This window comes from Cherax quadricarinatus, chromosome 21 (genome assembly GCF_038502225.1).
Source record: "Cherax quadricarinatus isolate ZL_2023a chromosome 21, ASM3850222v1, whole genome shotgun sequence".
Taxonomy (NCBI): Eukaryota; Metazoa; Arthropoda; class Malacostraca; order Decapoda; family Parastacidae; genus Cherax; species Cherax quadricarinatus.
The window spans coordinates 30,891,811-30,916,469 of record NC_091312.1 but is presented as its reverse complement, the minus strand read 5'-3'; positions in this window follow the sequence as shown (position 1 = coordinate 30,916,469).

Here is a 24,659-nt window from a genome sequence, read left to right as displayed (position 1 = left end):
CAAGAATTAATTAACATGATTAGTCATCACAAACGGGACTTATGGAAATTGCTGGTTCTTCAAGCTAATCAGTATAAACGTGAACCAGCAAAATTTTGGAGTAAGATCCGACAACTTTTAGGGGCAAAGCACAAGGCTCCTAACTACCTAGTTCATACCTTCACTGATGAGGATGATGAAGATGTTGAAATTAAACTTGACGATCCACAGGACCAGGCTAATTTGATGGGTGATGTATGGGAGAAAATTCTTTCCCACAATAACAGTCGTCAATTTAACAATAATCACTATCAGTTGGTAAATGAATGGAGAGATGAGAACTTGGATGATCTACAACCACTACCTTCCATCGATACTTCAACTCTTGAAGATACCCACCCGCTTACTAGACCTATTACATTACTAGAGATGAGTCAGGTTATCGGAAGAATGCGAAATAGAGCCCCTGGCCTCTCTGGAATAACAATGAAACAAATAAAGTTCCTACCCAGAAATTGCAAACAGTCTTTGGTTAATATCTTTAATGCCATCTTGGCCTCAGGACATTTTCCAGTGGATTTTAAGACTGCTAGGAGGATCTTTCTTGCTAAGCCCAATAAAGACATCCACCAACCTGGGAACTATAGACCTATATCTTTACTTGAAGTCACTGGAAAAGTTCTTGAGAAAGTCATTTCCAACAGACTGAACTACTATATGGAGTTTAATCACTTTTTTACTGAAAAACAATTTGGCTTTAGAACACATAGAGGTACCAATCATGCAATAAATGTTATTTTTGACACTGTAGCAAGTCTAAAACAGCAGGGCAATCTTGCCTTAATTGCCACCAGAGATGTTCATAAAGCTTTTGATAGCTTATGGCATGATGGCCTTATATACAAACTCATTGACCTACCAGACCATAACTGGACTTTTCTCAGATTAATTTATAATTTCTTAACTCAAAGAAAAATCATTCCCACCTTTCATGGCAGGTCGACAGAGCCTTTTATACCGACAGCTGGTGTCCCACAAGGTTCTTGTCTCAGTCCACTTCTGTTCAACATTTATGTGAACGACCTTCCTCAACCAGAGTTTAATGATACAATTGTGACACAGTTTGCAGATGATGTTATTCATGTCGTCTCATCAACTCCGGTAACAGGAAAATACAAGTACGAGAGAGTCATAGAAAAAATGAATGTTGAACTTCGTCGAACATCTAATTGGGAAAAGAAATGGAGAATTACGACTAATCCTGACAAGGTCCTTGTTAGCACGATAGGATGTTTTGCATCAACAATTGAAGATAAAGGGGGTATCTCCATCAGAGGTACACCTGTAGCCATTAGAAACCCTAACAAGATTTTGGGATATGAAATAGACAGGCTGCTCCACTCAACATCTCATGTAACTAAAAAGATCAACATAGCCAAAGCCGGTCTTAGCAGTCTCTTTCGATTCAATCAATCCCCTCAACATGTCAAAAAACATCTGTATAAAATGTTAATAAGACCTATACTCGAATACCCTTGTGTCCCAATGTCATTAACAACAAAGACCAACATGCTACGGTTGCAAAGGGTCCAGAATAGAGCTCTTCGCTTCATTACCGATACCAGGAGGAGAGACAGAGTTAAAATGGCAGATTTGCACATACAACAAGATATTACTGCCATAAATGTACGCCTCGACACCCTAAAAAAGAAACAACTTTATACAATGCAAGAACTATACATGCCAGATAGAGAACATCCTATACAAGTTGTAAATACCACGGATTATATCATTAATACTCCTCCTCACAGGACTCAAAGAATGACTCTACCACAGAGGGTCCGTCGTTTTATACATAAAGCTGATTACCATCGACCCATAATATTGAGCAACCTCCCTGATGAAGATGATTGGGTAACACCAGAACCCTTCTATGTATACTGAGAAAATCATCGCCCCTAATTAGGGAGACATCTTATATAACAATCTACTGTAAAAATTATGTTATATTTACTATGGCTGGACACCACCTGTAAGAAGCCATTGTCACGTAATTCTATAAACTGGCCAGAAAATTATTGCCTTCATTGTCGCATAAATATCCGCTGTGCAATCGCAAAAAAAAAAAAAAAAAAAAAAAAAAAAAAAAAAAAAAAAAAAAAATACAACTTGTATAATTACTACCAATTCAGAGTCATGTACTTATATATCTGTTATATCTATGTGACTCTGATGGGTTAGTGTTATACCCCTTAAAGAATATCTTATTTCACGTACACTTTTTAAATTACACCAAAGTGGTTGGGCCACTTACCTTTTATATCCTACCTCTCTCCCCCCCCCTCCCACCCTTTTCCAAAATTTCTATCCTTACCCATCCTTCTTCCTTACCCATCTCACCAAAGCTCTGGTCTGGACAAGAAACAAGAAACAAGAAACTGCTGAATAACTTCTCAGTCAAAGTAAACTAGTAAGTAGAGAGAACCATCTCAAGACTGAGAGGTTTTGTACTGCTTAATCCACACCACTCACCCGTTACGCCAGCTGGCGCCAGGCGAGTACTGCGAGGTGAGGCCACACAAACATAAATTGGTGGTTACCCATGGTGAACCATCCAGTTCCTCACCAGAATAAATATATACATAGAATGAAAATGGGGAAGATGAAAATTAATATTTAATATTAGAAAGCTGATTACTCTCGTTTTAGCATTTAACGATGGTAATGGCAATGTAATATTAGAAGGATGATCAAATATGAAAGACATATATCACAACTGCATCTCGGCGTAACACTGGGCAACTACCTGAGGTATGGAAGATGGCAAATGTAGTCTAAAATTTTAAAAAAGGAGACACAAGGCATTAAACTACAGACCAGTGTCACTAACGTGTATAGTATGCAAAGTCATGGAGAAGATCATCAGGAGGAGAGTGGTGGAGCACCTGGAAAGAAACAAGTGTAATAATCGTCAACCAGCACGGTTTCAGGGAAGGAAAATCCTGTGTTATAAACCTACTGGAGTTTTATGACAAGGTGACAGAAGTAAGACAATAGAAAGAGGGTGTGAAGGCTTACTCAGCCCTGTAACAACTTCAGACAGTATTACCAAGGCTGGCTCCTCCTCAGGAAAATTAGTGAATAGAAAAAGAAATAATAACAGACAAACATAAACACTTTATTATATAGAAAATATAAAATGTAAAACACTTAAATATGAAATATTAATCCTACATAAAGAAAATGAAAAATGAAAAATATAAATGATAACTGAATTCAACGCTAATGTAGATAGGGGTGTCTGGTGTTGGTGACACTGTTGTTGAAATCGTAGCCGTTGCTGATGATGGGGAGGGGGTCGTAGGTGTTGGTTACGACCCACTGGCTAGTTCTTCACAGTAGATAGAGCCTCGAGTAGTATCCCGATGACAGGAAAGCAGGTTCTTTACCGCTGCAATGATGTGGGGTTACGTCCTGCAATTTCATACAGGTGCACAGGTAATTCAATCCAAAATGGGACGTCTCCAGGACGTTAGTCCGTCTCCTGTTCTTCTCGTTGATTGACAGGTGACCCTCACTGTCATTCAAGCTGAAAAGATAGACAGGTTACCCACTGCTTAAATAATCACTCTCCATGGCAAGTACAATACTCAAAAGACGTGGTGATTATTACAACAGTCAACCTAGAGCAAGACTGAAAGGACTAAGTTTATTATTGGTCAAAAGTGAAGCTTTTAACCAATAAATCCACTAGAATACAAGGCAGGCATGTACTTACAGTAGTGTTGGGAGCTGTGAGTCGAGTCATTTACTGTTTGACCAGAGCCCCACACATCACCTTTCGGGGGGGGGGAAGAGGGAGGGGAAGGGATAGTGGGAGCTAGACTGACCGTACCTTAACAAGCAGCCGGCAGTCAAACTATCACTTTCGGGGAGGGGGAAGAAAGGCGGGAGCTTGACTTGCCCTACCTTAACTAGTAGCCGGCAATGAAACTATTGTTATTATATTGCTACTCCTATCTATCGAACTTTTCCCTCACACTCCCCCATACCAAGACTTATAGTCAAGGAGTATAAGAAGAATAGGCGAGGAAAAAGTTCTAACATGTGCAAGTCGCGTAAGGCAACAAATCTTCAACTGACTGTCACGACTTAACCAGTCAGAGAAATAATTGGATGAACCATTGATATACACAATATGGAACTTAAAAGCCTGGAGTGCCAATGTCCACCTCAAGAGGCGAGTGTTGGCTCCCTTAAAAGTTTCTAGGTATATCAAAGGTTTGTGGTCCGTTTCTAAAATGAATTCTTTTCCCAGCAAATAAAATTTAAGTTTGGAGATACCCCACACAAGGGCTAAACATTCCTGTTCTATTGTAGAGTATCTTGTTTCTGCGGGAAGGAGTTTCCGGCTTAGGAAGCATACAGGGAAGGGAGTACCATCATGGTATTGTAGTAACAACGCACCTAAGCCAGTATTGGAGGCATCAGTTCTTAAACAAAATGTTTTATTAATATCTGGAATCTTAAGTATAGGGTCTTTCGAAAAGATGCTTTTAATCTCATTAAACTTTTCCCGAGCTACGTCGGAAAGTTCAAGAGATTCCTTCACAGACTTTTTAAGGAAGTCGGATAAGATGCCTGTAAGATCAGTAAGGTTCGGGATAAACCGTGCATAAAAATTTACAGAACCAAGAAAGCCACGCATGAGCTTCTTGGTTTTGGGGAATTTAAATTCTAATAAAGCTTTGATCTTACTGGGGAGAGGCTGCAGAGAGTTATTAGAAAGTATCAGTCCAAGATATCTAATCTTGTTATACCCAAGGAAGCATTTCTTCGGCTTGGCAGTGAGGCCATGTGGGCGTAACCTACGCAAAACTGATGTTAATGTTTGGATATGTTCGCCCCACGTAGATGTCATTACGTAAATGTTATCAAAATAAACTGAAACATTTGGCATATTACCCAAGACCTTTCTCATCAGTCTCACGTAGGTAGCACAGGCAGTTACCAAACCGAAGGGCATAGTTCTATACTGCATCAGTCCTTGGTGTGTAGGAAAAGCGGTGTACTGCTTAGAAGAAGGATCTAACATTACTTGATGATATGCCTGCGCAATATCAATCTCTGAAAAGAAGGAAGCGTCATAAAATTTGTGTAGATCGCTACCTATTAAGGGCATAGGCTCAGCATCCCACCGAGTTATAGCATTAAGGCCTCTGAAGTCAATAGCAAGTCTATATGAATTATCCTCCTTAACCATGACTACTGGTGAGCAATATGCAGATACTGAAGGTTCAATGATCTTTAGTTTTAATAATTTGTCTACCTCTCGGTCAAATGCATGCCTAAGGTGAACTGGAACTGGGTATAATTTCCGTTTGATAGGATTGTCCGTCACTAAGTCAATCTTATGGACTACCGTGGAGGTAACACTTGGAATATCAGTAAAGACGTCTGAAAAGTTACTCACACATTGAAGTAGTTCATGTCTCTTATGGTCATCCAAAGATTCATTAATATTAATGGTGGTTGCGTCCGAGTGGTCAAGAGTCACCAAGTCATGTAGTTCTTCATCATGGTCTAAGTTAGAGGTGTCAATTACGCACACTTTACATTCTTCAGTTGTCTTATCAAGTTCGTGTGGGAAAACTAAGTCAAAGTTATTAAGGCAGTTAACCGAATTTCTTCGGTAATATTTCTTAAGGATGTTGATATGATAAAGCTTAGGTTTCCCCTTGATTTCTATGAGGTAGTCAACTTTCCCACAAATTTTTAATACTTTATATGGACCTTTCCATGCTACTAATAATTTGACTTAATCGGCAAAAGTACAAGAACTTCATCACCTACTTTAAAACTTCTCCTCTGACTTTTGGAATCAAAATAGGTTTTGTACTGGTCCATTGACAAGCTTAGGTTTTTCGAAACTATCTCAGAGGTCTCCTCAAGTTTGGATCTAAGGTCAAGGAGAAACTGGTAAGAAGACTGAACCTCAGCATTTACCTCCTCATTAGTCCATAAGTCATGAAGGATGGACAATGGGCCTCTGGCCTGTCTACCATAGAGAAGTTCAAAAGGTGAAAACCCCAAAGAGTCACTGGGAACTTCCCTCATGGCAAACAAAGCACAGGGTAGGTAACGATGCCACTCCTTAGGTTTAAGGGAGCAAAGTTTCCTTAAAATGGACTTGAGAATCGAATGCTGGCGCTCAATCCTCCCATTACAGCTGGGATGATAGGGTGTGGTGAAGAGAGGCTTCACTCCCAGAAGTTGGTATAGATGTTGCATTAAGTCAGATATGAATTGTGTCCCCCGGTCAGACAAAATTTCTCTAGGGATGCCCACTCTGGAGAAGATGGACAAAAGGGCTTCAGCCACCTCTGTAGTAGTTATGGTCTTTAAGGGTACGGCTTCAGGGAAACTCGAAGCATAATCAACTAATGTTAATATATATCTATGTCCCCCAGATGAAAGTGGAGATAAAGGACCAACGATGTCAATAGCTACTCTTTCAAACGGTACCGTAAAGATAGGCATTTTGACCATAGGTACTCGCCTGGTACCTCGGGAGGATGACAGTTGGCAAACTTTACACGATCTACAATAGGTAGTGATATCTGAGGACATTTTTGGCCAAAAATAGGTTTCCCTAATTTTATTTAAGGTTTTACGATGCGAGAAATGTCCGGCCACTGGCAGGTCATGAGCCATTTTAAGAACAGTCTCTCTGCATTGACTTGGAACAACTAAGATGGAATAGTCTATCTCATCTGAATTTAATTTGAATACTGACTTGTACAAGATACCTTTTATATATTCAAATTTATATGAAAAGTTTTTCCTTTGGATAACTTGATTTTGTTTAGCGGCATTATGGCAATTCTGAAGAGAAGGGCAATTACGTTGTAAATTGACAAAGGAGTCCTTCGATATATCTAAAGGCTTAAAGTCAGGGAAAATCAAAGGATGGATAGTAGGAGAAGCCTGGGCTTTGGTCTGAGCCCTAGTCAAGACATTTATGGTATCGGAGGTGATATCTTCACTTTCATCTAACAAGTGAACCGGTGATCCTACTTCCTCGCTTTCGAGAGTAGCATCACTGGTTTTTAATCCCACATGAATATCGCGAGACATTGTCTCATCTGAACTTTCGAGGGGCTTCTCTGACTCTACAGGAAGAGGATCTGAAACACTTATATCCATCTTTGGTGATGAAAGGTCAACCTCAGAAGGAAGAATGGCACCTTTTACATTACCTATTAGTACGGAGCAAGAAGTGATGGGAGCTAGTACGGCTTCAGACCAACCTGTGAACCATTTAGACCTAATGTAACAACGGATGGTAGGAAAAGTGTCCGTACGGCCCAAGTAGTCTGAAAGTATAGCAGAGGAATGAGTTTCTTTAAGGTTAGGGAACAGCTTATCAGAAATGACTATACATGTGCATCCAGTGTCTCGTAAAATGGTAGATACATTAAATCCATTAACTGTTCCTGAACATAAGGGTGCTTGGTCATTACAGTCTTTAAAACATCGTCCAATCTTTTGTACCTTCTTAGAAGGACAATCTGGACGTTTATGTCCCTTAACACCACACAAATGACAAACAGGAATAAAAGAAGTCATTTTACTTTCCACTAGAGGCTTTGATTTCTTAAGGTCTGATGAACCCTTGCCTTTAGGGTTCGATCCCTTTAGGTCTTTATAGGAATTGTGAGCCTCAGCATACAGGTCAGCAGCCTCAGCAACTTCCTCAGCTTTAATCAGGTTACGTTCTCTGATGAATGTTCATATCTGATGGGGAAGAGCTGTCAGGAACTGGTCAGCAACCATGAAGTCTCTAAGAGATTCATAACTGTGATCAATTCCTGAACTCTCTATCCAAAAGTCGAACAAACGAAAGAGTGTTACCTGTAACTGCTGAAAGTTCTGGCCAGGCTGTAAGGTGGCATACCTGAAATCTTTCCTGTAAGAATTAGTGGTTTTTTGATATGCTTTAAGGATTGCCTTTTTCAGTAGGTTATAATTACATATGATATCCTGCGACAAAGTTGCATAGATATTCAAAGCGGTACCAGAAAATAACATTCCTAACCTGGTAGCCCAGGTGTCAGCAGGCCATTCACAGAGGGTAGCGGTATTTTCAAACCTGATAATGTATGAAGTTATGTCTTCCCCCTCTGTGAAGGGAGGTAAATTAGGTGTTGGAATATGTGCATTGACTGCCCGTTGCTCCATTACTCCTTCTTCTAATTGTTGTTGCGTAAGAGTTAACTTTTTATTCTCCAATTCAAGGCGAGATTTTTCGAGCTCGCGATCCTTTTCTCTCTCTATTAACTCATGTTCTCTAGCTTTTTCCTCACGTTCTCTAGCTTTTTCCTCAACTTCTCTATCCTTTGCTCTTTCCTCAAGTTCTCTTAATTTAACCTGTTCCTCACGTATCTTAGCTTGTTCCTCACGTTCCCTAGCTCTTTCCTCACGATCAAGTCTATCACGCTCTTTTTGGTCTTCTCGCTCTCTTTCTAACTGTCTTTCTTGGATTTCTCTCTCAATTCTCTCTCTCTCTCCTTTTTCTCTTCTCTTTCGATTCTCTCTCTCTCCTTATTCTCTTCTCTTTCCCTTTCTAGCTGTCTTTCTTCTCTCTCAATTCTCTCTCTTTCAAGTCTTTCCTGGATCTTAGCACTAATGAAAGATTCTAAATTTTTCCTTGTTATTCCTAACTTACTTCCAGCGTTCATCCAAAACTGGTATTCATCCATACTTGCAAGAATAACTTAAACTATCAGGGGAAATAAAACGGGTATTAAAGAAAATGGAGGGTTCAATTCCTGCTCCACTCAAACTGTAAATAAACCAGAGGGCTCGATCCCTGCTTCAATTAAACAATATGTATTAATGAAAACGAAGGGTTCTATGCCGGCTCCGAGCAAACAGTAAGTAGAATGGGGTCACTTGACCATCCAATCTTCTCACCAACAAATCAAGAGTGTCCTATGACAGTTCCCTTGATATAATAAAGAGCTCAATGAAACAAGTTGTCACTGGAAAATCTCGGGTCCCTAGAGTCTAATCCTCCAAAGTGTTTCAAGCTCACACACAATTAGGTGGCAGAATTAAATATTATATCCTGCCTGACTTGACTTACAATAAATTGAGACTATAACAATCACCAAATCTTTTAAATACCTGTACTGTAGTCCTACCATAGAGAATGATTACTCATGGCTGGTGGTAACCGTCTGTGGTATGCAGCGTTGAAGTTCCAATGGTAGATTCGAGATGGAGTTGAATCTTGATTCAGTAGAGTTGATCCTGGCAAGGTCGCCACTTGTGAAGGCTTACTCAGCCCTGTAACAACTTCAGACAGTATTACCAAGGCTGGCTCCTCCTCAGGAAAATTAGTGAATAGAAAAAGAAATAATAACAGACAAACATAAACACTTTATTATATAGAAAATATAAAATGTAAAACACTTAAATATGAAATATTAATCCTACATTAAAGAAAATGAAAAATGAAAAATATAAATGATAACTGAATTCAACGCTAATATATATAGGGGTGTCTGGTGTTGGTGACACTGAGTGTTGAAATCGTAGCCGTTGCTGATGATGGGGAGGGGGTCGTAGGTGTTGGTTACGACCCACTGGCTAGTTCTTCACAGTAGATAGAGCCTCGAGTAGTATCCCGATGACAGGAAAGCAGGTTCTTTACCGCTGCAATGATGTGGGGTTACGTCCTGCAATTTCATACAGGTGCACAGGTAATTCAATCCAAAATGGGACGTCTCCAGGACGTTAGTCCGTCTCCTGTTCTTCTCGTTGATTGACAGGTAACCCTCACTGTCATTCAAACTGAAAAGATAGACAGGTTACCCACTGCTTAAATAATCACTCTCCATGGCAAGTACAATACTCAAAAGACGTGGTGATTATTACAACAGTCAACCTAGAGCAAGACTGAAAGGACTAAGTTTATTATTGGTCAAAAGTGAAGCTTTTAACCAATAAATCCACTAGAATACAAGGCAGGCATGTACTTACAGTAGTGCTGGGAGCTGTGAGTCGAGTCATTTACTGTTTGACCAGAGCCCCACACGTCACCTTTCGGGGGGGGGGGAAGAGGGAGGGGAAGGGATAGCGGGAGCTAGACTGACCCTACCTTAACAAGCAGCCGGCAGTCAAACTATCACTTTCCGGGAGGGGGAAGAAAGGCGGGAGCTTGACTTGCCCTACCTTAACTAGTAGCCGGCAATGAAACTATTGTTATTAAATTGCTACTCCTATCTATTGAACTTTTCCCTCACAGAGGGGTGGATAGACTGCATTTTCTTGGACTACAAGAAGACCTTGAACACAGTTCCTCACAAGAGGTTAATGCAAAAGCTAGAGGATCAGGCACATATAACAGGAAAGGCACTACAATGGATAAGAGAATACCTGACAGGGAGGCAACAACGAGTCATGGTACATGACCAGGTGTCAGAGTGGGCGTCTGTGACAAGCGGGATTCTACAGGGGTCAGTATTAGGACCTGTGCTGTTTTTGGTATATATGAACGACATAACGGAAGAGACAGACTCAGAAGTGTCCTTGTTTGCAGATGATGTGAAGTTAATGAGGACACTCAAATCGGTCGAGGATCAGGCAGGACTACAAAGAGACCTGGACAGGCTACAAGCCTGGTCCAGCTCCTTGAATTTAACCCTGCCAAATGCAGTCGTGAAGATCGGGAAAGGGCAAAGAAGATCGCAGACACAGAATATTCTAGGTAACCAAAGACTGCAAACCTAACTCAAGGAAAAAAATCTTGGGGTGAGTATAATACCGAGCACATCTCCTGAGGCGCACATCAATCGGATAACTGCTGCAGCATACGGGCGCCTGGCAAACCTACGGATAGCGTTCCGATACCTCAGTAAGGAGTCGTTCAAGACTCTGTATACCATTTACGTCAGGCCCATACTGGAGTATGCGGCACCAGTTTGGAATCCACACCTAGTCAAGCACGTCAAGAAATTAGAGAAAGTGCAAAGGTTTGCAACAAGACTAGTCCCAGAGCTAAGGGGATTGTCCTACGAAGAAAGGTTGAGGGAAATCGGCCTGACGACACTGGAGGCCAGGAGGGTCAGGGGAGACATGATAACGACATATAAAATACTGCATGGAATAGACGAGGTGGACAAAGACGGGATGTTCCAGAGATGCGACACAGACACAAGAGGTCACAATTGGAAGTTGAAGACTCAGATGAATCAAAGGGATGTTAGGAAGTATTTCTTCAGTCATAGAGTAGTCAAGCCGTGGAATAGCCTAGAAAGTGAAGTAGTGGAGGCGGGAACCATACATAGTTTTAAGGCGAGGTATGATAAACCTCATGGAGCAGGGAGAGAGAGGACCTAGTAGCAATCAGTGAAGAGGCGGGGCCAGGAGCTATGACTCGACCCCTGCAACCACAAATAGGTGAGTACAAATAGGTGAGTACACACACACACACACACACACACATACACACACACACACACACGCACACACACGGGGCCATGAGCTCGGACTCGACCCCTGCAACCTCAACTAGGTGAGTACACACACACACAGGAGAGTGATGGAGTACCTGGAACGGAACAAGATTATTAACGACAGCCAGCACGGAATCATGGAAGGAAAATCCTGAGTCACAAACCTTCTGGAGTTTTATGATAAAGTAACAGAAGTAAGACATGAGAGAGACGGGTGGGTTGAGTGCATTTTCTTGGACTGCAAGAAGGCCGTCGACACAGTTCCTCACAAGGGATTAGTGCAGAAGCTAGAGGATCAGGCGCATATAACAGTAAGGGCACTGCAATGGATCAGAGAATACCTGGCAGGGAGGCAACAACCAGTCATGGTACTTGATGAGGTATCACAGTGGGCGTCTGTGACGAGCGGGGTCCCACAGGGGTCAGTCCTATGACCAATGCTATTTTTGGAATATGTGAATGACATAACGGAAGGGATAGACTCAGAAATGTCCCTGTTTGCAGATGATGTGAGGTTAATGAGGAGAATTAAATCAGATGAGGATCAGGCAGGACTACAAAGAGACCTGGACAGGCTAGACACGTGGTCCAGCAACTGGTTCCTCGAATTTAACCCCGTGAAATATAAAGTCATGAAAATTGGGGAAGGGCAAAGAAAACCGCAGACAGAGTATAGGCTAGGTGGCCAAAGACTGCAAACCTAGATCAAGGAGAAAGATATTGGGGTGAACATAACACCGAACATGTCTCCGGAAGCACACATCAACCAGATAACTGCTGCAACATATGGGCGCCTGGCAAACCTGAGAATAGCGTTCCAATACCTTAGTAAGGAATCGTTCAAGACACTGTAAACTGTGTACGTCAGGCTCATACTGGAGTATGCAGGACCAATTTGGAACCCACATCTAGTCAAGCACGTCAAGAAAACAGAGAAAGTGCTAAGGTTTGTAACAAGGTTAGTTCAAGAGCTAAGGGGAATGTAATACGAAGAAAGGTTAAAGGAAATCGGCCTGACGACACTAGAGGACAAGAGGGTTAGAGGAGATATGATAACGACATACAAAATACTGCGTGGAATAGACAGAGACAGGATGTTCCAGAGAGGGAACACAGAATCAAGGGGTCACAATTGGAAGATAAAGAATCAGATGAATCACAGGGATGTTAGGAAGTATTTCTTCAGTCACAGAATTGTCAGGAAGTGAAATAGTCTGGGAAGTGACGTAGTAGAGGCAGGATCCATACATAGCTTTAAGACGAGGTATGATAAAGCTCATTAAGCAGGGAGAGAGAGGACCTAGTAGCGACCCCTGCAACCACAATATACACGCACTTGTGTATGTTTTTATTTTTTTTATTGTTTTGTGAGCATTTCTTTTTATGTAAGTGTTGGAGAGTGTGTGTGTATGTGTGTGTGTGTGTGTAAGTATGTGTTTGTGTGTATGTGTGTGTGTTTGTGTGTTTGGATAGTGTTTGTTATTTTTAAAGACAATCACCTCCATACGGGTCATGAAGCGTCAACTAGAGAATGCCTCTTCCGATCGGCTTCACACTTTCAAAAGGCTCGAATTACTTTTCTGACCGTTCAGAGGCTCTTTACTTTTTTTTTCCCTCGAAAAGTCACTAAAACCTATTATAGTCCTATACTGCCAGAATCCTCAGTACTGTTGAGGACTTCAAACAATTTTCAGTAATTTCAGACTGCCCCGAGCAGTCTGAAATTACTGTAAGTTTAAATGGCCTTGACGAACGTTCAGGACTGAAAGGATTTTTTTAGAGTTCAGTCAAATCGGCGTTTGTCATATATTGTAAATAAGTGAAGTGCGTGTGTGGGGGAGACGGAGAGAGAGGGAGAGAGAGAGAGAGAGAGAGAGAGAGAGAGAGAGAGAGAGAGAGAGAGAGAGATATTCTTCCTCACATTCCAGAACCTCATGCATATGCAGATGACTGTACTCTGACATTCACTTATCCAAGAGAAGAAATGCCAGCTGCTCTAAGCTACATCAATCACCACCTAAGAGCTATATCTGCCTGCGGAAACCGATGACAGGTAACATTTCCACCTGAGAAAACACAAATGATGATGATGATCTCTAGGCACCATGATTTTAATGCCGGAGCTGTAGTAAGTATGGTTGGGAGAGTGTTGGTACCTGGGAAAGCAGTTGATATCCTTGGGATGAAATTTGACTCAAAACTGACCATGAAGAACCACGTTGTAAATCTTGCAAACAAGGCAACCAGGAAGCTTACAGCACTTCGAAGTATCTCGCATCTGCTTGACAGTGGGGGTTGCAAGATTCTGATTGAGGCACAACTACGCTCACACCTTAAGTATGCTTCACTTCCTGCACCCCCCTCTCATCTGCGACTGCTTGACAGAGTAGAGAACAGAGCAAGACTTCTCATCTCTCGCCTGGATCCATCCTGGATAGATCTGTCATTTCAGCAGAGCTTTCAACAAAGTAGGGATGTGGGTGACCTTACTGTTATGTACAAGGCCAATATTGTCAAAGTACCACACTTGGCTCCACTTGGAGGACAGCGAGAAGCAAGCTTCTGTACCACAAGATGGGGAGAAAGCAGCAACTTCACTCTGGCTGTACCCTTCTCCAGAGCATCACTTCATCTGAGATCATTTATCCCCAGGATAACTCGAGTATGGAACACGTTCGTACAGCATTATGATGTCAACAAGATAAAATTAGTTGATCAAATGAAAATGTTGGCCCACAGATGGCTCCAACTTCATCCTGTTCCTTACTTGTATGTTTCGTAACAATAAAATTCTTTTAAATGAGCTGATGTAGGTAACAGCTCTTAGCTTGTCAATGAAGTTAGGAATCCTTAACCTGTAAATAGCTTGTCAGTAAAATTAGGAATACTTAACCTAACCTTGAACAACCCTGTGTAAAAAAAATGTGTGTGTGTGTGTGTGAGAGAGAGAGAGAGAGAGAGAGAGAGAGAGAGAGAGAGAGAGAGAGAGAGAGAGAGAGAGAGAGAGAGAGAGAGAGAGAGAGAGAGAGAGGGAGAGATGCATCTGAGCACCAGAAGATCTATAACTCATGCTTCACTGGAAACAGACAAGGCTGCACTGCTGATTAATGGCAAGTCATTCCGAGAGGGCTTCCCCACGAAGGAAGTGAATGCAAGAGACAAGCAGACAGAGCACCGGGAAAGAAGCAGCAGGAGGGGGGGGAAGCTTGAGTGGAAAACAGGTACAGAATAAAAAGAGAAAGTGATGGAAGAGAAAGAAGAAGACGAGGAGGAGGAGGAGGGGGAGGAGGAGGAGGAGGAGGAGGAGGAGGAGGAGGAGGAGGAGGAGGAGGAGGAGGAGGAGGAGGAGGAGGAAGAGGAGGAAAGTCATGTGTAAATATACAAGACTGAGACATGACAGACAGGAGAATATGAGAGGTGAAGCAGTGCAAGATAAAGAATGTTCAGTGTCTTGTATAAACGTAGAGTGGTGAACCAAGACAGGTAGAGTGGTGAACCAAGACAGGTAGAGTGGTGAACCAAGACAGGTAGAGTGGTGGACCAAGGCAGATGGAGTGGTGGACCAAGGCAGATGGAGTGGTGGAACAAGGCAGGTAGAGTGGTGAACCAAGGCAGGTAGAGTGGTGAACCAAGACAGGTAGAGTGGTGAACCAAGACAGGTAGAGTGGTGAGCCAAGACAGGTAGAGTGGTGAGCCAAGACAGGTAGAGTGGTGAGCCAAGACAGGTAGAGTGGTGAGCCAAGACAGGTAGAGTGGTGAACCAAGACAGGTAGAGTGGTGAACCAAGACAGGTAGAGTGGTGGACCAAGGCAGGTAGAGTGGTGGACCAAGGCAGGTAGAGTGGTGGACCAAGGCAGGTAGAGTGGTGAACCAAGGCAGGTAGAGTGGTGAACCAAGGCAGGTAGAGTGGTGGACCAAGGCAGGTAGAGTGGTGGACCAAGGCAGGTAGAGTGGTGAACCAAGGCAGGTAGAGTGGTGAACCAAGACAGGTAAAGTGGTGGACCGGTGAACCAAGGCAGGTAGAGTGGTGAACCAAGACAGGTAGAGTGGGACCAAGGCAGGTAGAGTGGTGGACCAAGGCAGGTAGAGTGGTGAACCAAGGCAGGTAGAGTGGAGGCCCAAGGCAGGTAGAGTGGTGAACCAAGGCAGGTAGAGTGGTGAACAAAGGCAGGTAGAGTGGTGAACAAAGGCAGGTAGAGTGGTGAACCAAGGCAGGTAGAGTGGTGAACAAAGGCAGGTAGAGTGGTGGACCAAGGCAGGTAGAGTGGAGGCCCAAGGCAGGTAGAGTGGTGAACCAAGGCAGGTAGAGTGGTGAACAAAGGCAGGTAGAGTGGTGGACCAAGGCAGGTAGAGTGGTGAACCAAGGCAGGTAGAGTGGTGAACAAAAGCAGGTAGAGTGGTGGACCAAGGCAGGTAGAGTGGAGGCCCAAGGCAGGTAGAGTGGTGAACCAAGGCAGGTAGAGTGGTGAACAAAGGCAGGTAGAGTGGTTGACCAAGGCAGGTAGAGTGGTGAACCAAGGCAGGTAGAGTGGTGAACCAAGGCAGGTAGAGTGGTGAACAAAGGCAGGTAGAGTGGTGGACCAAGGCAGGTAGAGTGGTGAACCAAGGCAGGTAGAGTGGTGAACAAAGGCAGGTAGAGTGGTGAACCAAGGCAGGTAGAGTGGTGAACAAAGGCAGGTAGAGTGGTGGACCAAGGCAGGTAGAGTGGTGGACCAAGGCAGGTAGAGTGGTGGACCAAGGCAGGTAGAGTGGTGGACCAAGGCAGGTAGAGTGGTGAACCAAGGCAGGTAGAGTGGTGAACCAAGGCAGGTAGAGTGGTGAACCAAGGCAGGCAGAGTGGTGAACCAAGGCAGGTAGAGTGGTGGACCAAGGCAGGTAGAGTGGTGGACCAAGGCAGGTAGAGTGGGACCAAGGCAGGTAGAGTGGAGGCCCAAGGCAGGTAGAGTGGTGAACCAAGGCAGGTAAAGTGGTGGACCAAGGCAGGTAGAGTGGTGAACCAAGGCAGGTAAAGTGGTGGACCAAGGCAGGTAAAGTGGTGGACCAAGGCAGGTAGAGTGGTGGACCAAGGCAGGTAGAGTGGGACCAAGGCAGGTAGAGTGGAGGCCCAAGGCAGGTAGAGTGGTGAACCAAGCCAGGTAAAGTGGTGGACCAAGGCAGATGGAGTGGTGGATCAAAGAAGCTGCTAGTTTAAATTCTCCAGCTGTTACCAGCTCTCTGTTTACATGTATCAGCTGTTTCAGACTTCTTCCAGTTGTGTCGTATTCAACTTTGACTCCATTTTTCTAACTTCAATTCACAAAATGATCACAATATTCTCAGTTAACGACGTAAAATTATTATATCAACCTTTCAGATCTATAAAATGATGATATAATAATTATGACATGAAAACGATAATATAATGACAATATAATAATTACACATGAATAATTAAATAATATAGTAACGATGACATAATGATGCTGATTGATATGATAATGATGATGAAAATTATAATGTATGCCCAGCCTTCCGGAACAATTTAATGAAGCTCGTCCAGTGCTTATAATAATAGTAATAATAATAATAATAATAATAATAATAATAATAATAATAATAATAATAATAATAATAATATAATAATAACAATAATAATAATAATAATAATAATAATAATAATAATAATAATAATAATAATAATATACTGCTACTACTACTAATAATAATAATAATGATAGGTTCTCATGTAGCATCTTTCCGTCTGATACAGTTGTAACATCGATACCATGCCTAACCCTTCTAGGGTAGGGTAGGTGCCTGAGCCCGAGCCTTTAGCTCATAAGACTGTCATTCCCATTTGCCCCCTTTGGGCGGGGATGGCAGACCAGAGAGGCCTAGCTTGTGGCTAGGCCTGGGGACAGTTGGTCCCAAAGATGAGGAGGTACTTGTGCCTCCTCCCATGGGAGACTTAGGTCTCAGACACTCCCTAAAGAGGGAGCCAAGGCCGGGCCACCACTTGGAAAAGGCCTGGGCCGGGAGAATACCGGCGAATCTTTAATAATAATAATAATAATACAGTTGTAAGATGACAGGTACATCTTGCTAGTGCTACTCACACCTACTTCATAACACACATGCGAGTATGTATGTACAAGTTTGTGTATACTCACTTATCTGAGCTTCCTCTCTAATTTCATAATAGTTCTTGTTCTTACAGTATTTCGTTTCATCTCCATGTGAAGTGGATTAGAATCCTTCCTCCGTCCATAAGTGTTGCAAAGGGAGACTAAAATACTAGGAACAAGAAGGCTCGTATCTGATTCTAATACATTAATGACCTCAACGAGAAAGAAGTTTTGAAGTTGGGTTGTTTGAACGTGTGTGTGTGTGTGTGTGTGTGTGTGTGTGTGTGTGTGTGTGTGTGTGTGTGTGTGTGTGTGTGTGTGTGTGTGTGTGTGTGTGTTTGCAGTACGGAGAAGAGTTTATTGTGAATATTAAGGAAGAAGAGAAGGTAGGTACCCTGGCTTTAAGCGAAACAAAATTGGAGGAGGTGGGAGAACTCTAGCGAAGGAGAGTAAATGAGGTTAAACAGGGTGAACCTGAAAGAGAATTAGAGCTAAAGAAATATTAGCGACAATATTAAATAATGAACTATGGAAGAGAAAGATACAAGTGCTTAAATTCAAGAATTATGTGGATCATAATAAGAGTGAGAAGTGAGAAGTGGGTTATAATAAATATTTTTGCCCCTGGAGAACAGAGGTGCATAGAGGAAAGAGAAAGAGTTTGAGAGAAATAAAGTGAAAATTTATGAACTTTCGAACCAGGAGACAATGACTGTTGTGGAGTTTTACTGTTAAGAGCTGGAACAACTGTTGCAGACGGGGTGGTTGGTACGTCTGGAGGGTCAGGGGTAACTAATAATGGAGGCCTTTAATTAAACTATAGAAAGAGTTTGGTAATAGGTAAAAAGTATTTTAAGAATAAGAGGATAAATTAAAACAGGAGATACGATATAGGACGTAATGACATCAGTCTGTTGGACTATGTATGTATTGGTAAAGTAAACGTTGATGGGTAGAGTTGAGGACGTGCATGTTTTAGAGGGGCGTCAGATATATCAGACCAATACACAAATAACCCACACATAGAAGACAAAATTATGACGACGTTTCGGTCCTACTTTGACCCATTGAGACCCACCGACAAGTCACACAGTTCTAGTCACGTTATTGTGCTTTTTTTATTCTTTATACGTGATCATTATTGTAGCTACAGCAGGTGAAAGCGACGTAAAAGTCAATAAATTTAAGGAGATAAAAGATATAAGCATATGAATAAATGGTTTAGAAAAACCGACAACATAACGAATAAGATACTTGTGCAAACACTTGGGAATCTTTATTCTGGACACTATCTACAACCTACTGTCACTTAACTGCCAGACACTCTCTTCTACACTACCACCGCTTAACACATGTCAGAAACTATCTACTATCTTCTGTCACTTATCACCTGCCACACACTCTCTTTTACACTATTATTACTCAACACCTGCCAGAAACTATCCACTATCCTCTTTCACTTAACACCTGCCATAAACTTTTTTTTTTTATATATTTTATTTAAAACAGTGCGATACAAATGACAGAAATATATTAAAAAGATACACGACAAAAGATTACTGCACTAGAATCGCACTTAACCCGAGACCTAATAACGACACCATACAGTACAGTGGTAATACACACTCACACACACCACACCGTATGTTACATTGGTATTACACTCACACACAACACACCGTATATTACAGTGAATATACACTCTCACACACAACACACCGTATATTACATTGGTAATACACTCACACACAACACTATACATTACAGTGGTATTGTTTTATTTGTTAAAGAACATCTCTAACAAGGTTACATATTACCAAACATCAAACACTGAAAATTATGAAGATTGTACAATAAAACAGAGATAAACAAAAACAAACACGCACAATGACACACACAAGCACACACATTACACTACATGAGACTACATCAGGCACATACTAGGTGAGGTTTCTGCCTGTCAAACACGTATGCAAGACTAATTCTAAGATCTCAGGTGCTTAACAGAGCACCACGATACTCAAAACATTAATATTGGCGATTATCACGAGATCTTAACATACATAGGTATTTAGTATTCAAAGAAGGAAACGGGATAATACTAAAAGTCACTATAAAAACATCCAATATAACAAAACAAAACTACGATGTGATATATTACATCTCAGCAAAACAAAGAAAAATAATGCAAACTAGTTACATGTAATATAATATTACTGAAAAGCACACTGTAACACAGCATAAAATATAACATAAAATAAACCAATTGCTATATGCTAGGAAACACTTTTTACCACTTACAATTGAATCAAAAACAGTAATGACACCTATAACATATTTGAGTCTCATTGAAAATTTTCATCATAAAGTCCTTGAAATGATTTATACATGATAAAAATATGCAATCGTAGTGCTACACCTTTCTAAATGATAACTGTGTAGTTGCTGAAACCCTCGGGGTAATAACCCTATTGCCTCTAGATATCAAAACTCAATTATACATCCATATAAACAGCTCTCCATGCTCACACCCACGTCTAGGAAAATAGCCCGTCGTATCCCCTTACCCATTTTGCAAATCCCATAAATCCCTTAATGTGAAATTTCGATAACCCTCACTAAAATCTCTCTCCCATCTCCCTCCATACACCCCTTTATTTCTACACTGTGTCCTATAAAAAGTTGCTGCCAATGCATTAATTCTTGCACGCACGTCCGCCTCCCTCATAGCCCACATCATGTATATATAATCCGTAATCATATACCCAATCGCATTCTCAACCATTTTATTCACCCCAGTTATATCTAAACTTAAAACCCTCAAAACCTGCAAACCCCCTCCCCCCACTAACCTTAAAACCTTACCCATCCAAACCCTTATAAGTTCAATACATTCGCAAAAATATACCGTATGATAAATAGTCGCCAATCCTCCACAATCCTTGCATTCCCCATCCTCTCGTATTCTCTTATAGAATAAAACCATTCCTGACGGCAAGATTCCATGTAAAAATCTATACATAACTTCTCTGACTTTAGGTTTTAAACGCAATTTATTTAAACGCCCCCAAATATTATGCCAATCATACATCGGATAAACTCCTTCTACCGCCGCTACCAGAGCCTTACCATCTGCCCTATCAAGATTTCTCAATTTAATTTGTGAGTGATCCCTCACGTTTATGAAGACCCGTAACATTGCCTCACCTATCATGAACTCCCGACCCCCCCACCACCGTCGCATATCCTGATGTATCCTATGAAGACCGTCTTCTTTGGCCCCCTCCTCCCGCTTATAACTATGTTTTAAATACATACTTATTATCCTCTTTTCGACATCTATAAGACCCAGCCCTCCACGGCCAACGGGGAGTGTGACAACCGCTCTACTTAACCATTCGCTCCCTGTTCCCCAAATGAATCTAAAAACACTTTTTTGTAACCTTTTTAATTCACAACGAAGTATCGGAAATATTACCGTAACATGCCATAGTTTACTATATAATAGCACATTCGTTGTTATCACCCTTTGTTGCAAACTTAAATTAGCAGCTCTTAACCCACTAAGACGCTTCAGAACACTATCAACGATACGCACGGAATTTATTTGTTGTGCTGACTTGATATCATTTACATAAACGATCCCACATATCTTTATTTGGTCCACCCTTTCCCACCTTTCAGCTACCATTCCTTCCTCACGCGACCCTTTTCCAAGATTCATATACTTTGTTTTCCCCATGTTGATCGTCATGCCAGTAGCCTTTTCAAAAACTTTCACTAACTTTTCTACCCGAATCAAATCCATGTTTTCTCTCACCAAAATCGTCGTGTCGTCGACATATCCAACAATGCCCGCTCCCCCACCCCTTACATTACCCAACCCAATTGCTTCCAATAAAACCCTTATCCCTCTATAAAAGGGATCTTGAAAACAAGCAAAAAAAATTTGTGAAAGGGGACAACCTTGACGCAAACCCCTTCCCATCTGAATCCGATCTCCCAACCTCCCATTCACCTGCACACGCAAAGATGCCTCTTTATACATTAATTTGGCCCATGATATAATTTCTGCCCCAAACCCCTGCCATCTCATTATCTTCCATAACGTCTCCCGTTCCACACTATCATATGCCGCCTCCCAATCTATAGCCAATACCCCCCCCCTCCCAATCTTACTCTTTCTTCAATAAAACTTCTAATCATACCGTGACCTTCATACATAGACCTGCCCGGCACCCCATATTGTCCTTTGTCAATCACTTTGCCCAGGACTTTTTTTATTCTGTTGGCCAAGATCCTTCCAAAAATTTTATAGTCCCCACATAATAACGAGATTGCACGATAATCTTTAACCGTTAATGGCTCGCCTTTAGGAACTAGGACGACCACAGCCAACCTTTGTTGTTCCCCTAAAACCCCATCCCGCTTCATGATATTGAATAAACGTACCAAAAACCCCTTTAAAACGTTCCAATTTTGAATATAAAAGTCGCTGGGCAACCCATCTATTCCTGGCGCCTTACCCAATTGCGCCCCAGATAAAGCCTCCCAAGTCTCACACTCCGTTATCGGCCCTCCCAACATCAAACGATCATGCTCCTCCAGCTCACAACGCACAAACCTACCGATTGACTGCAATGCAATTTCACTTATTCCAACACTTTGCGTTTTCAATTTAACCCAAGCATCAATATACCCACTCATACCCTCCGTCGTCGTCAACACCTGATTCACTCTATACCCCTGCATACCTACCTGGACATTCAACCCCATTAACTCCATTGCTTTGCGACGTCTGTGTTGATTCCTCAACACACACGCCGACGGCCGATCTCCCCACAAAACCTCTTCGATTCCACCCTTAAGCCTTTCCCCATCAAACCTTTCGTTTTGTAAATTTCGTAGTTGCTCCTTAATTCGTTCAATTTCTGTAACAGGATAATTAGCATTCGCTTGTACATAGCAGTCGCGCAACTGCCCCTCTAAATATCGTTGGAAACCATACTGTAACTGATTATATCTCACTCCCTGACTAATATAAAATTCCTTAATTCGCTTTTTGGCTATCATTTCCCACCAATTAACCAAAGCCACATCTCCAGGTGCTTCAACCACAAGGCGTTCCCACATATGCCCAAAAGACAAACGACTTTCCTCTCTCTTCAATAACTTTACATTTAATTTCCAAAATGACGGACCCCTTCTAGGCACACCCTCAATATCTACATCCATTACAACTCCTCTATGATCCGAAAAAACCACATTTATCACACTCACTCTCCGCACTGTAACCGCACTAGACACGTACATTCTATCTAATCTCGCCGCATAATCTCGTCTAATGAAAGTATGCTCCACATTGCCACCCCCCCCACACACATCCATTAAACCCACACTCGTCAATAAATCTCCCAGGAACCCCAAGCAACAACCCGCTCCTCGAGGCTCCACATCTTTTCGTCGTATTACACAATTCCAGTCTCCCCCTATTATCGCTACATTTGGTAAACTACGTAGATGATATACTAATACATCTTGTACAAAATGAGTTTTAAGTCGTACATCTCCCTCGGCCGGCCCATATACACCTACAAAACTTATATGTACTCTACCCCATAAACCATCCACCCTAATCACTCTCCCCTCCCCCCTTTCACTATGGCGTACTACAAACGGGCTATTTTCCTTTACCAGAATGGCGACGCCTCCTTTTAACCTCGTCGCATATTCCATATACACATCGTAACCATCTAATTCTAACTCATATCCAATTCTGTAATTGTGTTCTTGGATAAATACCACATCCACATCTAGACGCACCAAAAATTCATTAAACCACTTTCGCTTCCGCTCCGATCTCAAACCGTTAATATTTATTGTCAAAACCTTAAAGTCAATTAATGGGATTTTCCTTTGGTTCTAGGTATAGACTTTTCACTTATACATTTTACACCTCTATCCCTCTCCCCTTTTTTGGGAATCACCTTGATAAACTCTTTTTTCGTGGATTCACTGTTCCCTTTCCTTTGTACATCCGCCCAAGACTTTTTCCCTGGCCTTTGGGCAGGAGTAAGCACGTCGTCTGAGTCTGGTGGGGTCGCAGTTCGCTTTCGCGTCCTACCCTCCACCTGCATTGGGATTTCTTTAGTACTATCATGATGCACCTCCACTTCTGCTATATTTACCATCATACCATGCGACACCCCAGACTCAATGCTTTCATCCGTCGCCTCACCGTGATGCTCAACCGATCCCAAATTTGCACCTGGTTCCTCCACACGGTTGACGATCGACTCATCTAACAATACATCCAGTGCCTTCACTAAAGACGCCGCTACATCCTCGTCCCCCATAGTGGGCAGAGTCTCTTCAAATACTTTACTTATATCCAGTGATGGTGATTCTTCTCGCTGTTTTGCATCCTCCAAAGCATTCTCCTGCGCTTTTTCTACCTCTTCACTCCAAGATGTCCGTTGTCGAGACGGGTGAGCATAAGACTGTTCTCGTCCCTCCACTTCCTCGACCTCTTCCGGTTGTTGCTGTTGCGATATTTGGAGATTCCCACGACGCTTACCACACTGTGCCGCTATGTGGTCATACGATCCACACAGCCGACACGTACGACGTTGCCCCGCATATGTTACATATACTTGAGTTCGAAATGCTTGCAACATAATATAGGACGGTATGGGATGGCGTAAGGTCATTTTGACTGAATATGTTCCCTCCAAACTTCCAGCATAAGGTCCAGCGGCCCAACGACCTGCAGAGGCCATATGAACCGTACCATAATTACGTAGTTCATCTTTTATAACAAATTCATTCGCCTCAAAAGGCACATTCCTTATTTTAACCCATGTGTAGTGTCGTGATACATCATGTAGACGTACTGATACAGCTGAATTGACGGCTATAATGGTCTCTTGATACTTATCCACCACCGCTTCATAAACATTTGCTGACGTCATTTTAACGAAGATCCGTGTCGTCCCATTAAGTGCTACACCACATATCTCTTCATTAGCGATACCGTAGGTATCACGGATAATCG